This window comes from Panthera uncia, chromosome B1 (assembly GCF_023721935.1).
Source record: "Panthera uncia isolate 11264 chromosome B1, Puncia_PCG_1.0, whole genome shotgun sequence".
NCBI classification, from domain to species: domain Eukaryota; kingdom Metazoa; phylum Chordata; class Mammalia; order Carnivora; family Felidae; genus Panthera; species Panthera uncia.
In genome coordinates, this window is record NC_064811.1 from 118,524,974 (window position 1) to 118,544,863 (window position 19,890).

Genomic DNA, 19,890 nt, shown 5'->3' on the forward strand with positions numbered 1-19,890 from the left:
TTGACCCATTTCATTAATAAGTATCTGGGGAATCTCTTGGGTTACTTCTGGACTGGCAGGAAGCAATGACTATGACCAAAGATTAAAAGACAAGAAGCCTGGATCTTCCTTTTCTAATTCTAGCTCTGTCACCTTCTTATGTATGACACTAGAGCTGCCCCACCATAGAATAACAACGTTCTTCATGACCTAAATTTCAAAGTCATTGGCATGAATAAAACTGTTTTAGATGTACAGACAGTAATATAAAAAAACCTTGTGCTACTTCACCTTGCAGAAATCAGTCAGAAATTATTTTAAGTGATTGAGATACTCATTGTCCTGAAACAAAGTCAAGGTACAGTGTTTTATTCAAATTATACATGCTATTTCTTTTCCTCCTTACCTATAGTAGCCAGACTCTAGGGTGTTCTCCTCCAATAACCATCACTTTCTGATATTCACACACTCACATAGTTCTCTCCCACACTGGATACCTGTATATCCAATAAGATATTGCATAAACAATATTATGTGATTTCCCAGGTTAGTTCATAAAAGCCATTTGGCTTCTGCCTTGTTCTTACATCACTCACTCTGGGAGAAACCAGTTGCATGTGAATAGGGATATATACCACATGGTGAGAGAGTGATACCTCCTATTGGAAGTCAGCCTGCCAGTCATGTGATTAAGCCATCGTGGAAGTGGATATTCACACCCCAGTCAAGCCTTCACATGAATGCAACTCCAACTTACAGGTTGACTGTAACTTCATGAAAAATCCCAAGCCAGAATCACGCAGCTAAGCTACTCCTAAATTTTAAATCTACAGAAACTGTATAAGATAATAAATGCTTGCTGGTAGAAGTAACAAGGATTTGGGGAGGTAACTTGCTATGTAGCAATAGATAACTAAATATTAACTAAATAGATAACTAAAATACTCTTCATTCTGATTTTCTTTTATACAGGGTTTACCTTTCCCCCCAACCCGACACACACACCCATTTCTCAAGCAGGAACTCCATATAGGTATGGCAAAATGGCTAGGAGCAACAGGAGGGCATGCCCACTTTGACAAGGACACAATTTTAGAGAATTAATACTCTAAGATATACATGTCCATAGTTGTACCTGTACAAATAATAAAGGTCCATCTGAAAAATGTCCTCATCCAAGAAATTGTTTACAAAAATAAATACTGTATATTTATCTTCATAATGTATATATAACTCTATTTTGTTTGTAACAGAGTAGATTATTCCATTGTCTTATAATAGCATAAATGCTATCATTAGAATACTGGTGATATCATTTTATTACTCAGACAGTTATGAGTAGTGAGTTAATGTCTTGTCCTGCCATTAATTCCTGTTAACTGCCAGAATTGAGTCATATTATTTCAGTTGATAGTGAAACAAGTGAGTTAGACTGTTAAGAGGAACATCTGGCTAACATACTGCAAAGGTCTAGCAGTGTACTTAAACCAAATAGGAGTTTCTTCAGTGGCAGAAAATTTTCAAACAATTCTTAACTGTAATGTTACTCTGACTAATGATGATATTATACAAAGAGTGCTAAAGTACTAACCTACCAGAAGTACCCAAAGCAGATAATGTATCATTCCTCCCCACTTGCCTTCCCCTCTCTATAAAATCAACTTATCATTAACATTTCAGTTCAATTTTAGAAGGTAATAAAATTAAAGAGGATACACATTTACTGGTTATATCACTATACTTCTAAGATTAAAATAACAAAACAGGGGCACCTGGGTGGCTCAGTCGGTTGAGCAGCCAACATCGGCTCAGGTCATGATCTCACGGTTTATGAGTTCGAGCCCTGCGTCAGCCTCTGTGTTGACAGCTCAGAGCCTGGAGCCTGCTTCGAATTCTGTGTCTCCCTCTCTCTCTGCTCCTCCCCTCTTGCTCTCTATGTCTTTCTCTCAAAAATAAATAAACATTAAAAAATATTTTTTTAATAAATAAAATAACAAAACATGAAAAATCACATCTCTAAAAACTTTTAGGTACTTGTATAATTTTTTGGCAAAACTACTTAAAAACTGTTTTCTGCATTAGATTCCAACATCATAATAAGTCTGAAAACACAGACTACTTTCTTATTATTGATGTGAATTTCTGTTAGGAAAAATCAGAATTCTAAATAAACCTAAATAATATTCAAGTTATTGAATTATACTTCACATGAGATTTTACTGTATACACATTTAGTTTCTGCCAAGGGCAAAAATTTTCCTTTATATAAAACAATTTTAAAGAGCTATAAGAATTATAATGAAATGAAAAATGCAAAATGCAAAAAGAATGAGATTCAGGTGTTTTATCTTTAAGCAAATAGCAGCAAATTTTACCAAACATAAAAGAGTATAAATGGTAATGGTTATGAAATGAGAATCACAAAGTACTTTCTTAAAACATTCAAATGGACAAGGGTCAACTTACTAACTCTTGGTACTAGATCTTATATATCTACTTTAAAATTTTGATATTTCCATTTAATACCTGTATTTTATATATTTGTAAATTATTAAAAGGGTAGATATAAGGGAAATTCATTTCTGATATTTAAGTTGGCTAGCAATACCTTAGGTGTGGGCAATGAAAAGTAAAGTGTAAGTCAACAAATTTTTGATTAATCAATTTTATTCATTGTTGTGCCAAAATTATATCCGTGTGAACCAAGGAGATATACCTAGTATTTACAATTATTCATATGAATTATTTAATAAAATTGTGAATAGATTTATGCTCAATATAATTTCAAAAGGGTTGAGAAATCATTCCCTGAGAAATCATTCATGATTTAATTCTGAGAAATCTTATGCATTGGATTGTATATATTATGAAACTATCATTTCTCTTTAGATATTTCATAATACCTGTTGAGAGATGTGAATGAATAAATGAAGAAAGGAATTTTCCAGCAATTAGTTCTGGCAATGTTTTGCCATCAATACACTCCATTTGTTTGAAAACTACTGTTACCATTGTGTTGATCTTTATGTTCTTGAGTTTTGCTTTTTATTTCCATATAAAATTGTGTGCAAGGATTACTTTCACTACTTCCTCCCTCCCAGAAACCTACACTGAGTGTAATGGTCTGCACCATAATTTCTCAGAAAAATCAAGTTATCAAAGTATTATATATATATGTCCATGACATGTTTAGCCAAAAGGAGTAAGACAGGTCTTAATATCAAGGAGATGGAGACTATAACCAGAGAAATCAAGTTAAATTACATGAAACAATTAGAGGAAGTTGAGTGCTATGATGTATAACAGCATTTCCCAAAAGACCTTTGAGGTGTTAAAAGATGTTTTATTAAAAAAAAAAAAGGCTTCTACAGTCAAGTAAGTTTGGGAATTACTTTATAAGACATTACCCTCTTGGCAATTCACAATGTCCATTAGCATATTAATGACTGAAAAGTTTTGTAGCAAAGAAAATGGTTGTATTTTGACTAAGCTAGACTATTCAAAATTTCTTTCACTATGGAAGCCTTTGTTAAAATGCTCCCTTTTTGATCATGAAGATTTTATACGAAGAGAAAAAAATAACAACTATTTACCACATTAATTTAACAATTAATTTAACAAGTATTATTAGCATTTTGCCATATTTGGTTCAGATTTTTTTTTAATTTTTTTTAAGGTTTTCATTTATTTTTGAGACAGAGAGAGACAGAGCATGAGCAGGGGAGGGGCAGAGAGAGAGGGAGACAAGAATACGAAGCAGGCTCCAGGCTCTGAGCTGTCAGCACAGAGCCTGATGTGGGGCTCGAACTCACAGACTGTGAGATCATGACCTGAGCTGAAGTCGGAGATTTAACCGACTGAGCCACCCAGGTGTCCCTGAAGAGAAAAAAATAACAACTATTTACCACATTAATTTAACAAGGATTAGCATTTTGCCATATTTGGTTCATATTTTTTAATCTAAATAATAAACAGAAGATCACTTATACAATTAAGGCCAATCCATATCCCTTTTTCCTCCTCCTTCCCCCAGGGGTTACTATCATCCTGAAACTGGTATATATTCTTCTTGTTCATATATTTACTTTAACTGATATGTTTGTATTCACAAACAATATGTAGGATTTCTGTGTGTTGTAGGTTTAAAAAAATAGAATTTTTGTATACATTGTGATTTACTAATTTTATTCAACATTATGTTTATGAGATGGATCCATTATAATGCATATAGGTTTAGTTTATCTGTTTTAACTGAGTAATTGTGTTCTTTGTATAAATAGACCACAAAAATTAATTATCCAATAACCTATTAAGAACATATGGTTTGCTCTCAGTGTTTTCCTATTCAAACAATGTTGTGGTAAACATCCTTGCACATACATCCTTGTGTGTCTGTTGAAGAGATATTTTAGAGTATATATATCTAGAGGTAGAATTAATAAGTTATAGGTACCTACATTATCAACTTTAGTAGATACCTCAAACTTCTCTCCAAAGTAATTTAAACTCATTTACACATCAACTAGCATACTAAGGGATAGACTCAAATCTCTACAAAGGCTCAGACACACTAATCTGATATGTTTGGAATTATATTGTGATTATATACAACATTAGTTTCCCTTATTATTTTTGAATTCTGAACATATTTTCTTAAACATATTAGCCATCCTTTTTCCTCTTTTGTGAATCATGAAGATTTGACAGAGTTAATTATATATTTCCTTAACTAACATTTCATTGTTCAAATTCACTGCAAATAACCCCTGATTTATGGTTTAACTGTCATTTTTTAAATCTTTTTTTTTAATTTTCACAAGTGTTTATGTTTACCATTTGTGTGACATTTGTACCACAGTGTTTCATGTTTTATTTAAAATTTTTCAGTTTTGTTTTTCACATTGAAGATTTTATTCCATCTGCTATTTATCTGTGTATTGTATCATACAAGCATTTGATTGTCCCAGTGACATTTCTTGATTAATCTATCCTCTCTGTACTGATTGCTAATACCACCACATCATATACTAAGTTGTAATACAGAGGAGATATTAATAGTGGAGAGAAGGGAGTGGGCTCACTATTGCACTGGCCTAATCATACATGAGGGACTACATGAAAGAGGTGGCCTTCAGGTAGGGTCTGAATAGTAGATGGACATAAAGACATGGGATTTAGTGTTATTTATATAATTTCGGTAACACTCACTGCAGGTGAATTAATCTTACTGCAAATGAATTTCTTTCCTTGTAGGTGGGGATAATACAGATCACCTAGTAGCATTATTTAATGATATAATATATGTTAAGGTGGTCACTGTATTGTCTTGCCTATAGTAGGTGTTCAAAGTAATTAGGAGTAGTGATTGTAGTTTCTGTTGTTGCCAGCAATAGTGCTAGGAATGGTCGTAGTATCTGATTAGATTGGTAGCTTTCAGTTAAAAAGCTAAAACAAAATCTAAATGCTCAATGTCACTCTTCATCAAGGAAATATAAATCAAAACCACACTGAGATACCACCTCACATGGGTCAGAGTGGCTAAATGAACAAATCAGGAGACTATAGATGCTGGAGAGGATGTGGAGAAACGGGAACCCTCTTGCACTGTTGGTGGGAATGCAAACTGGTGCAGCCACTCTGGAAAACAGTGTGGAGGTTCCTCAAAAAATTAAAAATAGATTTATCCTATGACCCAGCAATAGCACTGCTAAGAATTTACCCAAGGGATACAGGAGTGCTGATGAATTGGGGCACATGTACCCCAATGTGTATAGCAGCACTTTCAACAATAGCCAAATTACGGAAAGAGCTTAAATGTCCACTAACTGACAAACGGATAAAGATGTGGTTTATATACAATGGAATACTACTTGGCAATGAGAAAGAATGAAATATGGCCTTTTGTAGCAACGTGGATGGAACTAGAGGGTATTATGCTAAGTGAAATAAGTCAGGCAGAGAAAGAAAGATACCATATGTTTTCACTTCTATGTGGATCCTGAGAAACTTACCAGAAGACCATGGGGGAGGGGAAGGGGGAAAAAAAGTTACAGAGAGGGAAGGAGGCAAACCATAAAAGCCTCTTAAATACTTAGAACAAACTGAGGGTTGATGGGGGGTGGGGGAGAGGGGAAAGTGGGTGATGGGCATTGAGGAGGGCACCTGTTGGGATGAGCACTGGGTGTTGTATGGAAACCAATTTGACAATAAAATATATATAAAAAAATAAAGGGAATTCTTAGGAAAGCAAAGACAGAACTGGGGAATTGTCTGACTATAAGGTAAGAATTAGAGATGACTCCAAGCTGTGGTTTAGAAGACAAGATGTAGGAGGAATTGGAGATATTAATTTAGGACGGAGGTTCTCAAAGGGTGGCTCCAGCAGCAATTCCTGTGAACTTGTTAGAAATGCAAATTCAAGACCCCAGACTCACTGATTCAGATACTTGGACTGACATATGGTCTAGTAATCTCTGTTTTAACAACCCCTACCCACTTGCCCATCATTCTGATGATGTTCAAGTTTGAGACCCACTGGTTTGGAACACAATGAGTAAGAGGGGGTGCTGAGAAACCAGGTGAACATAGTGTATGAAGAAGTGTCAGAGCTGAAGATACAGAGTTCTCACTTAGAGGGCTAAGATTCTCCTTTTCCAATGCCTTTCCTTGCTTCTAGTTATTGGCTTTATTACACTGAATGGCTTCCCAATCTTAGAATCATTTCTCAGCATTCAGGTTCTCTCTGTCGTCCATCTACTGGGTAAAGCAATGCTAAGTTTACAACCCTTAATCACTCTCTGTCCTTCCCACGATTTCTCTCCTGCATCGTTCTCCTCCTGTTTTCAGCTTGGAGGCTCCTCACGGAGGGGAATTTGTCTGGCACAATTTCATCCAACATTAAATACCATGTACACTGACAGAGTTTTATAAATAATAAATGAGGGTAGTAATAGCCTAGATCCCAGCTTTTAATAGTAGGAATCCCTGGCCATTAAATATAAAACAGTTATCAATATATGTATATCTAGTGACCCTTCTCTGACCCGTGAAATATAGAAGTCTGCAAGGAACATTCTGTAACATTTAAGAGCGCTTTTATTTTTCTAATTTCATCTTAAAATCAATAGGTATAAGTGTGAAGAAGAGATGAGCAGAAGCCAGCCACAGAAAACATATACCTATGTTCAGATTTTCCCATTGTATATTTAGCGAGTTTATTCGATTCTTCGGTAGAAATCAAGGTGGGGAAAGAATGAGAGATCTCACTATAACAGCCTATCAGAGATCTGGCTAGTGTATTACTTTTGGCCATAATGTGTCAATCAGCTGCAAAGGATCAGCTCAGCCACAGTGACAGGGATCAATTGTGTAGAGCTCTGAGATAAGTTAATCTACTGTGACATGCTCTAAAGTAGGATGCATAAGGGAATACCACCTGCATTTTAAACTAGTGCTGACTGCCTTGTAACATCTGGGGATCCATGTTTAATAAAACAAAATTGATCTTCAGGAACTTGAAACATATTACCCCTATTATTTAAAAACACAAGATAATTCTGGTGTGTTTCTTATTTCATTTTTATTTTGATTTATAATTTATATATATTTGCATATATAAATATATCCTATAAAACATATAGAATAGAATGTAAAAGGTAGACCAATAAAATGTATCTTTTATTATCAATATATATAACATGTTTAACAATATAAATAAAATTAACAGTGAAAAAACTTTTACTTTTTAAAAATACTTTGGATAATTGAATACTGCTGCCTTTGCAATGTGAAATCATGATTCTTCACAGTAAAATCAATGCACTTTGGAGTTTAATTTATCTACAAGCACAAGCAGAAGTTTGAAAGCAAGGTCTAGGGTTGAAATTGCCCATTAATATTGTTAAGGAAAATTTAAAATATACCCATATGAATTTAAATGCATGAAAAGAAAGAAAACACATAAAACAGGTAGCCATAGTTTTCTCTTAGTGGCAAGATAATGCATAATTTTTCATTCATACATATTTATTTTCTAAATTCCCTATCATAAGGAAGTATTATTATTATCCATTACAGTACCAGTGTGAGTAATAACACGATACAAAGGAAATATGTCCTTGGATTTCCATGTCATCTTTGCACAGGGGCCATGCCAATCTTCTCTGCATTGTTTCAATTTTCGTATATGTGCTGCCAAAGTGAGCATGAAATACGTACTTGGAAATAGTTGCAATATCCACCTTATTTAAGCTGTACCAGATTCCTACTTATAGAACTCATAACAAACACATACATACCCACATATACCCAAAAACATATTAACATTCCCTTTCTTAATGATTAATAGATAAGATGCCAATACCAGCAGCAGCAAGTAACACTGAGAATCAACACTGTTCTCTTGATATATATAATCCTGGATGGATAGTAAAAATGGGTGTGAAGTGATGTTTCAGCAGCCCTGAATTGATAAGCAGAGTCAAACATGTGCATGTCCTCCAAAGGCAGAATTTCAAAACCTTATAAAAACCACTTTTATTTTTTAAATGAAGAGTATTTTGCATTGCCTTTCCTTAGGCAGTTTTACTATGTTGTAACACATAGACAAAGGATGGAAAAGTAACAATTCATCTGACGTGATAATTGGGATAGTCTGTCTATATTAGCAGCTCTGAAGTATATTCCTCAGATCCCTTAGGGGAGCCCAGGAAAACTTTAAGGAGTCCTGTGAAATCAAAGCAATTAATATATTATTTTCTTTTACTATGTTGGCATTCGCACTGATGGTACAAATACGATGGTGGGTAACATTACTGGGTACTTAGAACAAATCGAGGGAGTAGAACTAAGCGGTACTAGCAGATTTTGTATATTTCATCACCAGGCACTAAAATTCCAGTTTTACCTAAGAACATCTTTGATGAATTGGTAAAAATTCATAATTTTATTAAATCTTGGAACTTAAGGACACACCTTAATATTCATTCTGTGTGACAAAAATTAAACATATATATAAAGTACTTCTATATAATGAAGTAGATAGCAATGTTAGTGATCTATTTCTATAATAAATTACCCTAAAACCTAGCAGCTTAAAACAACATACATCTATTATCTCAGTTTCTGTGGGTCAGAAATTCATGGACTGCTTAGCTGGATCCTCTGGCTGAAGTTTCTAACAAGGCTGCGATCAAGGTGACACCTGGGACCACATGAATGTGAGAAGAGCCAGAGAGAGAAATCCGGCAAAATGGAAATCAGAGTCTTTTATAATCCAATCACAGAAGTGACACCTCTTCACTTTTGCCATACTCTATTTGTTAGAAGCCAGTCACCAGCTCCAGCCCACATTCAAAGGGGGAGAATTATACAAAAGCATGATCTCTGAGAGGCTGGGATCATTAAGAGCCATGTCAGAAGCTGCTGTCCATAATGGTCATCTCTGGGAAATACTGTTTATGTTGCAAGTTGAACTACATGCTCTTTTCATTACATACCATTTTTATTCGAAAGAATAATTAACCTTGGGGCGCCTGGGTGGCTCAGTCGGTTGAGCGTCCGACTTTGGCTGAGGTCATGATCTCACTTTTCGTGAGTTTGAGCCCCACATCGAGCTCTATGCTGACAGCTCAGAGCCTGGAGTCTGCTTCAGATTGTGTGTCTCCCTCTCTCTGTCCTTCCCCCACTCACACTGTCTCTCTCTGTCTCTCAAAAAAATTAAAAATTAAAAAAAAGAAAAAAATAATTAACCTAAAAACTATAATAATTTGGGCTTGAATATTTTGCTGATATTCCCAGACTTGAGTATTTCTTGAAAATAGACAAAGTGAGTTTTGTCACTTCAAGGAAAATAATGTTGATGCTCAAAACACAATAGAATTTGAATATTCAAAAGAATGCTAGAATTTTGTAAAATTTGTATCTGGTAACAGTTCCTTAACAGTTTCTTGATATATAAAACCTTTTTAAAGATTTTGTTAGCGATACCAAAGAATGTTGGGTTTGGGGTAGGAAAAATAGGTAAAAACAGAGAGGGAGGCAAACTATAAGAGACTGTTAAATACAGAGAACAGAGGTTTGATGGTGATAAAGAGGTAGGGGTGGGTGGGGAAAATGGGTGACGGGCATTAAGAAGGGCATTTGTTGGGATGAGCACTGGGTGTTGTATGCAAGTGATGAATCACTGGATCTACTCCTGAAGCCAAGACTACACTGTATATTAACCAACTTGAGAATAATAATAAAAACAAAGTTCGGTTTTGATATTGTGTAATGAAATGTGTTAACATTTAGGAGATCTGCAAAACCTAGTAAGTCAATGTTTTTCAAGTGACCAATAGATGCCTTTACAGAGTCATGCATGTGTCCATTTAAAATGCAAGATAGACCAATGGTTTTAGCCAATCTGACAGGGGTAAAGTGATATCTCATATGGTTTTGATTTGCATTTCTGTGATGATCTTCTTATGTGTTTGTTGGCCATTTGTACATTTTCTTTGAAAAACATGTCTGTTCAGGTCTTCTGTCGATTTTTAGTTAGATTATTGTTTATTTGTTTTGTTTTTTTTTTTTTGGTGTTGACTTGAATAAGTTCTTTATATATTTTGGATATTAATCCATTATCCAATATGTCATTTGTAAATATCTTTTCCCATTCATTAGGCTGCCTTTTTGTTTTGCTGATAGTTTCCTTCACTGTGCAGAAGATTTTTATTTTGATATAGTCCCCAAAGTTTAAATTTGCTTTTGTTTCCTTTGCCAAAGGAGGCATATCTAGAAAAATCATTCTATGGCTTCTGTCAAAGAAATTACTGCCTATGTTTTCTTTTAGGAATTTTATAGTTGAGCACTGAGAACTGTATAGCATTGCTCGATCATTATACTGTACACCTGAAACTGATATAACACTGTATGGTAATTATACTTGAATAATAAAAAAAGACCAGTGGATCTCATGTAACAGTATGAGAAGTTCATTAATATTATTTCAGTTCCACATTGTAATTCACCTTTAAGAAAATACTATTTACAGAGTTCTAGTGTAATGCTAAAAAAGAATATCCACAATTATCTAAAAAGGGTATTAAAATACTTCTCCCATTACAACTACATAACTACATGAGGTTGAGTCTTTTCCATATACTTCAAACACAAGAATGACAACAGTCTGAATGCTCTTAGAGCAGATATGAGAATCCAGTTGACTCATATAAAGCCAAACATTAAAAATATATAAAAATATATAAATAAAAGAAATATTCTTTTCATAAAACTATTTTTTTCTTTGTCATTAAAATATTTTTATGTGGGCATAAAATGGGTTTATCTTTGTTATTTATTATTTTTAAGTGAATTATTTAAGAATGTCTATTTTAATTCCTAGCATGATAAATATTCATAGATAGTCCCACATAAACTAAAACTCTTTGGGATGTCAAGAAATTTTAAGAGTGTAATAATGATCCTAAGACCAAAACATTTAAGAACCACTGGACTATTTTGCTATTTTGACAAAATAACCCCCAAATCTCAGCAGCTTGCACAAAATGATCTCTCATTCACACCACAAGTCCATTAGCATTAGCTAAAGGAATGTGCTCATTGTTTCTCAGGAAAGCAGGCCCATGGAGAGTATATCTCATCAAGATTCTACACTCACAATAACAAGAAAAATGGCATTAGGACAAAATTTGCAAAAGCTTATAAACATTACCTAGACGTTACATATGCTACTTCACTTAACTAGTCATCTTCCTGAGAAAGTCACATGGTCATACCTAACTTCAAGGGGACAGTAACACACAATTCTACCATATACCCAAAAGGAAATCCAGAAATATTTTGTGAACAATACTAATGACTACCACATATGCCAACTTCAATCCATACATACCTGAAGCACTGAAAAAAGGATTATGAGGTTGCATCTTAGATAGCTCCAGAAGCTTGTTAGTTTTTTATTGTTGTTGAAACAAACTATCACAAATTTAGTGTCTTAAAACACCACAAATATATTTTCCTACAGTTGTGGAGGCCAGGCATCCTAAAATCAGAGTGTAGGCAGAGATGCATTCTATTTGGAATCTCTAGGGAACAATCAATTCTTTGTCCTTTTTCAGGTTCTAGAAAACATGAATTATAGCAAATTTTATGCCTTAAACCAAAAGCAATTGAACACGTGTTAGAGAGGAGGCACTATTCCAAATGCTGAGGATACTGAGCTGAGCAAAAGTCAAAGTCCCAACAATTATAGGGCTTACATTCTAGTAGAAAAAGAAATAAGCAAGTAAACAAACATACATATATATTAGGAGGTTGATAAGTACAACAAAGAAAATTAAGGCTGTAAAAGTAATTGAGAATGATGTGAAAGGTGCTATTATAGATAAGGTGGTCAGAAAAGAACCTTTTAGTCAGAATAATTGCATAGATCCCTGAAGACAGTGACGAAACAAATCATGATACCTGGAGGAAGAACATTCAGGCACAGGCCTTAATGTGGGAGGATTCTTGGAATGTCTGAGAGACAGCAGGGAGACCTGGGTTTGACTAGAGAGGAGGAAAGAAGGAGAGGAGTTCAGAGAGTGAGCTCAAGTACAAATAATGCAGTATACTGAGGACAATGATAGTAACATAGTCATTACTCTGAGATGGGCAATCAAAGAACCATTTACTTATAGGAGTGTATGACACAGGTGACATTTTTCAGGGGTCACTGACTACTGTGAAGAGAATATAACCATGGGGCAAGGTTAAAAGCAGAAGAGTAGTCAGACGGTCATTGAAATAACATAGGATGGAGATGACGTTGATTTAGATTAGAGCCAAAATGGTGGATGGAGGTGGTGAGAATTGTCTGGATTCTGGATATAGTTTGAAGAAAACAAGTCAGTAGATATACCGATGGAGAAAACGATGTGGGTATTAGGGTGTCGTTACCAAGAAAAGTGGTCACCTTTAAAACAGAAAAGAAAGGACAGAGAGATGGAGGAAGAAAAAAGGAAGGGAAGGGGAAGAGGCCTTCATCCAACTTCTCACTTGAAAGTTTTTGCCTGAGAATGAATAAGTGTTCCTAGAAATTTAAGTGTGTGACTTGGGGAAGTCCTTGGATATCAGTCAGAAGAATGATAAATCTTATATAACCAAAACATCTTTACTTAGCATCAAAAACTTGAAATAAAAAATAAAGACTTAAAATGGTGTTAGGCAAATCTGCCAAATGTAGCTGCTTGTGCACACTGTGTAGGCTATGAAAAGTAATTTCTCTTTTATGAGTCCAATGTGGTGATGTAGCTTTCAACATTATTACAAGATGATTTACTATTATCTAATCCACACCTGAGTAAAATGGCACTGTCCTTCTCTGAACAGAATACAATTTCTCTTGAGTAGATTTTTAACAAGGATGTATGAAGGTCACATTTACTGTCAATTCCACAGTCTCAGGCTAAGGGGAAAGGTCATACCAAATAAACCAAGACACTCACCAGGGGTGGACTGTTTCTCCACAAAGGAGATAGAATTTGCTAGTGCCATCTGCAAAGGCCAGTTCTCCACTTCTTTTCAAAATATTTATATTAACACATTGATTAAGCTGGATAGAACACACTTGTGTGTGTGTGTGTGTGTGTGTGTGTGTATGCTATAAAATATATATTGTATAATTCATTTCTTAATGCATGAGAACATTTTAAGTAAATGATGTTTTTTGTTGTAATTTACTTTTGTTTCAACAGCCAGACATTGAATCCTGAGTCAGGGTGCACTGAGAGCAGATCTCAGAAAATTGTGCTATAGATACCTCATTGCTATTTTCAATTTATCACCAAGTTCCTTTTATTTTCTGATTACTATTAGGAAATATCCACTTGTCCCTGTTGCCACCAACACCATCCTGGTCTAAGCTGTGGCCCAGGGGTAACAAGATCCTCGCATCTAATCTCTGCCTCAATCTTGTCCAACTCTAACCCTTCTTTGCAGAGCAGTTGGAATGATCCTCTTCAAAACTCAAATCACATATTTTCCTTTAGCTTAAAAACTTTCAAAGGCTTACTGGTGTGGTTCACAATGGTTCACAGGATAATGAAAAACCACTGAAGACCCTGCAATTGGCCTCTCCATCCTCGTCAGGAGGCTCCTGCTGTTGCCACTGCTCTTGCTCTGCCCGTTTCAGGACTAGCTCTGCTCCCAACCATTCCATCATCTTTGCACAGGATGTGCCCCCTGCCAGGACACTGGTTATGCCTACCTGCTCCTAGTTCATCTCTCTTTCAGGTCTCTAGCCATTCTGCTCTATTTTATCAGAGAACATTTCCCTGATCATCCCACTTTACCCCAAGTTCAGATCTCCCTGTTACATGCACTATTCATCCCATATTCCTCTAGCTCACAGCACTTTTGAAAGCAGCAACTTTAGACTGTGTAATTATTTGATTAATGTTGTATCCTTTACCAAACAGCAAGCTTCAAGAGGGAGGGATCCAAGTCAGGTAAGCTCAGCAGCCTGCCACTCAGGCAGTAAGATAGACACTCAGTAACTATTTGATGGAAAACAAATGCATATATAAATTATTCACAAAACAAAAGAGTCCTTTAATAAAAGTTACAAGAGTAAGAGTAAAAATGGAATATAGTAAAACCTTGGTTTATGAGCAGAATTCATTTTGGAAATAGGCTTGTAATCCAAAGCACTTGTGTATCAAAGTGAATTTCCAGAACCTTTGGCTCAATCGTGATCATGTGACATTCAGCATCACATACTACTCGTATTGCAAAACATCACTCATTCATCAAGTTAAAATTTATTAGAAATGTTTGCTTGTCTTGAGGAACACTTGCAGAACAAGTTACTCTCAATCCAAGGTTTTACTGTATATCAAAATACTTGAGGAAAAGTAAAACATGTTTAGAATATAGAAATTTAAATAATCAACTGTAATTATGAAATGGATAATTGGAGGAAAAGAGGCTCAGTAAATTCCGCCTTGGTAAAAATCGTTTGATTTTGTTCAAAGGCCATTCATCCGTTCACTTGTAGCTTCGTGGGCTTGTAGAAAACCTTACGATTTTTTTGCTGTATGTTAACAGCTATACCCCATAATGGTAGGCACTAGGATTTTTTTTACTAGTGCTAACAAAGAGATTCAGATGCCACTAATTAATGCACTGAGCAGGGAAATGAAAAACATGTCAGAAACAGAGCCTCAAGAAATAAGTGGATCAGAAAATCATTTCAGTGCATGGTGCCCAAAATTCTAGGCCTAAAAAGTGATTGTGCCATTCCCCCTTTATCTTTGGAGGGCAATGTTCAAAATGCATTGCAAATATATCATCAGTCTTACAATTTGAATGAGATCAATTTCAGTTGCATGAATACATACACAAGACAAATGTGCTCCCTGCTCTACAGCAATCACAAAGCTTTTCTTAAAAGGCAGTCTGCTTTCAAATCAGTGTAGGACAAATTCGTGAATCCTTCTAGGAAGACTGTATAGTGGCTCTTTGATCTTAATCTAGTTTAAAGATTCGAAACAATAAGCTCTCAAACATTTGTCTTGATTTTTTAACAAACAGAAACCAGTGTTTCCCTGGATTCTAAAATGTACAAAAATACTTCTAAAAAACATCAAATAATAAAAATAGTGGAGCTTTATAGTTCAAGTTGACCCAACATCTCCCTGTGAACATAGTAAGAACTGTTGTTGACATTTTTTTAAAAATTTTTTTTAACATTTATTTATTTTTGAGACAGAGAGAGACAGAGCATGAATGGGGGCGGGTCAGAGAGAGGGAGACACAGAATCCGAAACAGGCTCCAGGCTCTGAGCTTTCAGCACAGAGCCTGACGCGGGGCTCGAACCCACGGACCGTGAGATCGTGACCTGAGCCGAAGTCAGCTGCTTAACCGACTGAGCCACCCAGGCGCCCCTGTTGTTGACATTTTTAACAAGAAGTAAATCCATTTTTTAATGCTTATTTATTTATTTGGAGAGAGAGACAGCCCGTGCATGAGCAGGGGAGGGGCAGCGAGAAGGAGAGAGAATCCAAAGCAGGCTCCTCTGAGCCTGACAAGGAGCTCGATCCCACAAACTTTGAGGTCATGACCTGAGCAGAAATCAAATCAAACACTTAACACACTGAGTCACCCAGGCACCCTGGAGTAAATTCATTCTTAATCACTTACCCCGATTCCCATATTATACTTTTTAAAAGACTAGACTTAGAAAAATAGTTTTATTTTAGGAACAAAGTGAGGTGAAGCGGAGCAAAATTGTTACAAAAATTTCATCTTGACCTCATTAGCAAAATGCTTAAACAAATGAAATAATGTGTTCATAAGAAGCTGCAAGAATATAACCTGCCTTTAAAAGTTGTGAACACCCAACTCCCACATTTGTTTCTTTGAAAACACAGTTAGAACCAGGGTTAGTGTGGTACTCATCAGTGCCAGTCACCAAAGACATGAAAACCTTGGATTGCAAGTAGCTTGTTCTGCGAGTGTTCCTCAAGAGGAACAAACATTTCTAATAAATTTTCACTTAACAAACAAGTGATGCCTTGCAATAGGAGTAGTACACATGACACAGAAAGTCACATGATCACAACTGAGCCAATGGTTCTTCTCTCTCTCTCACTGTGGGATTTCGGGTGATTGTCTTCCAGGCTCAGATGCTCAGTCTCAGTCCATGGTGTTTGGCAGAAATCAGACTTTTCAGAACATTGGTAGGTGCCTACAACTGGCACGAGTGTATTTTTTGTCACTTCAAAGTACCTGTGGACAGTCCTTTGCTTTTCTATATAAGAGTAAACTTAGAAATGCTTTCTTCATTCTAGGTCAGGCTGCCTGCTTCCTCTGCTGCCTTATTGCCAGTTACATTAAGTACAGTATATGACAAGAGTTTATTAATACTCTAGAGGACCCTAAATTCTGCTTAGAGAAAACCGTGGCTTGATTGCTTTCTTGGAAATGACTTAGAGGGGCTTGCTCATGAACAGGAGCCGCCAGTGGTCAATGAAATTGTGTCCTTGGGGAAGACCATGGGACTGGAGGTGATTGACATTCAAGAGCTGGTGGAGGACATGGCCAGGAGCTGACCACCAACGAACTGATGGATCTGCATCGTGAGCAGCAGCAAGAGGTTGTGGAGGAGACCTCGTCTGCAGAGGAGAAGGAGAAAAAGGTCGAGGGATCCCTCACTTCGAATGAGATCAGGGAGATGTGTAAAATGTGGGAAACAGTGCAACATTTTTTAGAAAAGCACCACCTGAATGAGGCTATAGCAGTGTGAGCGATGAATCTGTTTAATGACAGTGCAATGTCACATTTCCATGAAATCCTCAAAAGGAGGCAAAAGCAAGTGTCATTGGATAGGTTCCTTGTTAAAGTTGTTTTTGTGAAAACAAAAAGGTCCCACTGAGTCAATAGATAGCAGTGATTTCATTATTGATAGTGAAAGTCACCCTACACAATAACCCTCCTCTCTCGTCTCCCTCACACCAGCCATGAAGGTTTTCCAAGGTAAGTATAGGTTAATTTGTTTATTTTTCTTTATATTTTGTATTTTCTTTACTATTTTGTATTATATTACAGTATTGTAATCCTTTTTACATGAATATTTTTGGGTTGTGGAACGAATCATCTGAGTTTCCATTATTTCTTATGAGGAAATTCACTTTGATGTACAAGTGCTTCAGATTACAAGTATGTTTCTGGAACGAATTATGCTCACAAACCAAGGTTTTACTGTATTTCCTTTTTCTCCATTTCTGTGCACACAGTAGGATTACATTTATTAGAATGACATAGACATGAACTTGCTCTGACCAATGAAAGGTTAGAAGTTATGGGTGTCACCTTCGGGTAGATGCTTTGATGGCTAGTGAACAATTTTCAAGGTCCCTTTCCCACTGCCACTGATTGGCTTTGCTGCAGATGGTAGAAACTCTACCTTCACCCTGGTCTCCAATTGTAAAGATTTTCCTCAGCCCCAGCCAATCCACTGTGGACGTGTATCTTGAGTGAGAAACATGCTTTTGTTCTTTTAAGCCCTTAAAAGTTGACATTGTTTATTTCCCTAGCATAACCTAGCTCATCCTGAGTGATCCACATTTGCAAACTCAAGCCATCAAAAATAATTTCAAATTTTATATCATGATGCCATATAGTATATGATGTATATGCATATCCCCATGTGTTTATATTTATATATGGGCATCACAGAATAAAAATGATCCAAATACGCAAAGATTATAGAATGTCATCAGATTTCAATTCATTAAAATTCCTTACTGTACATCTCTTTTAAATTTTCTTTTAAACTTTTTAACCTGGGAGAGGAAAACTGTTACGTATTTCTGTAATTATCTAAGAGTAAGTATAACACTTGTACTCTTTTTCAGAGGTACAGCACAATTTACTTGTTACTAGAAACATTTGCTCTTAAAATACATTGCCTGGGAAATAAGGGTTCATTCTCTAGTGTTTTCCAGGGTAATCCTCATATTAAAATATCTAAAACAACTTCGATTTTCATATATTACCAAAAGAAGCACATATCATCTTGAGGGACTGTACAAACTACACTTATGCACAATTTGTTTAGCATTAGAAATGTCATGATTCAGTTGATGATTCTACAAAAGTCCCCGAGCACCTAGAAATGCATCTTTTGTCTGCTCCTATTGTTTCTTGAGTTAAGTAACAACTCAGAGATAGAAGCTGAGGGAGAGTTCAGTTTACCCACCTACACAGAGCAAGGTAAATCCGTTTTTCTTGCTTCCAGATAAATGTCAACAATTTTCATGTCATTTAAACAAAAACAAATTTCCAAGCAGGCACTCCCTGCACTTCAGGCAATCTGCTACCTATTTCCGCACTCATGGCAGATCTCTAGACTCTTCTTTGGAAGATCTACACATAAATGAGAGTAAACTATGTAGCAGGAGAGCAAAAATGAGCAGTTTGCTTTGCCATCACTGCTATTCTTAATGTATTAATAAGAAATGCAAGGAAAGCAGTCAAACTATACAGCAGCCCTCTCATCCGTAATACAAGGCTAATCACATAACTTACTTTAAGGGATTGTGAGGATAAAATGAGCTAATCCATTCAGATCGACTGGTGCTTAGCGGCTCCATAAATTGCAATTGTTGTTATGGTAGTAGTAATAATAATAATAATAAATAATGATACTTTGCAAGAACATTATTGTTATTATCTAAATCAATAAATTATATGTGCATGGGCATTTCCTAAGTTCAATTCTCAATCATTCTCTTTTTTTCCACTCCATATTTTCCATGGAAATGTCATTCAGTCTCCAGGCTTCAATGATCAATTCTAACAAAAGATTCCTACATTTACATACTCCATCCTGATTTGCAGGCTGGTATTTCCAATTCCCTCTAGAATATTTTCAACTAGATGTCCCATCATGTCTCTAAACTCCTTCTGTCTACATCATGTGTCATATCCCCAATCTAGTACTAGCCTTAGACTTGGGTGAGGATGACCCTTATCTTAGGGCCTGACTTAGATGGGTCTGCTCTTACCCTTCTCTGACTGCTCCCCTCTGCACAGAGCAAGACATTATAGGGCCAAGAGGTCTCATCACTATACAGATCTTCCTCAACCTTCAATGGCATTGCATTCTGATAAACCCATCATAAATTGAAAATACCATAAGTCAAAAATGCATTTGGTACACTCAACCTAATGAACCTCATAGCTTAGCCTAGCCTACCCTAAATGTGCTCAGAACACTCATATTAGCTTACAGATGGGCACAATAATCTATTATAAAGCCTATTTAATAATAAGGCATTATTTCATGTAATTTATTGAACACTGTACTGAAACTGAAAAACAATGACTATATGGGTAAAGAATGGTTGTTAAGTGTATCAGTTTAC

At 35.9% G+C, this 19,890-nt stretch overlaps 1 protein-coding gene and 1 non-coding gene across 3 annotated transcripts in view; both read right to left on the minus strand.

Annotated features, from left to right (window-relative positions):
* The window catches only part of INPP4B (inositol polyphosphate-4-phosphatase type II B), a 755,730-nt gene that overhangs the window by 436,481 nt on the left and 299,359 nt on the right, over positions 1 to 19,890 (minus strand). The window lies entirely within an intron of this gene.
* Positions 8,078 to 8,185, minus strand: LOC125924091 (U6 spliceosomal RNA). The gene has a single exon (XR_007458275.1). It is a non-coding gene; the product is annotated as a U6 spliceosomal RNA (small nuclear RNA).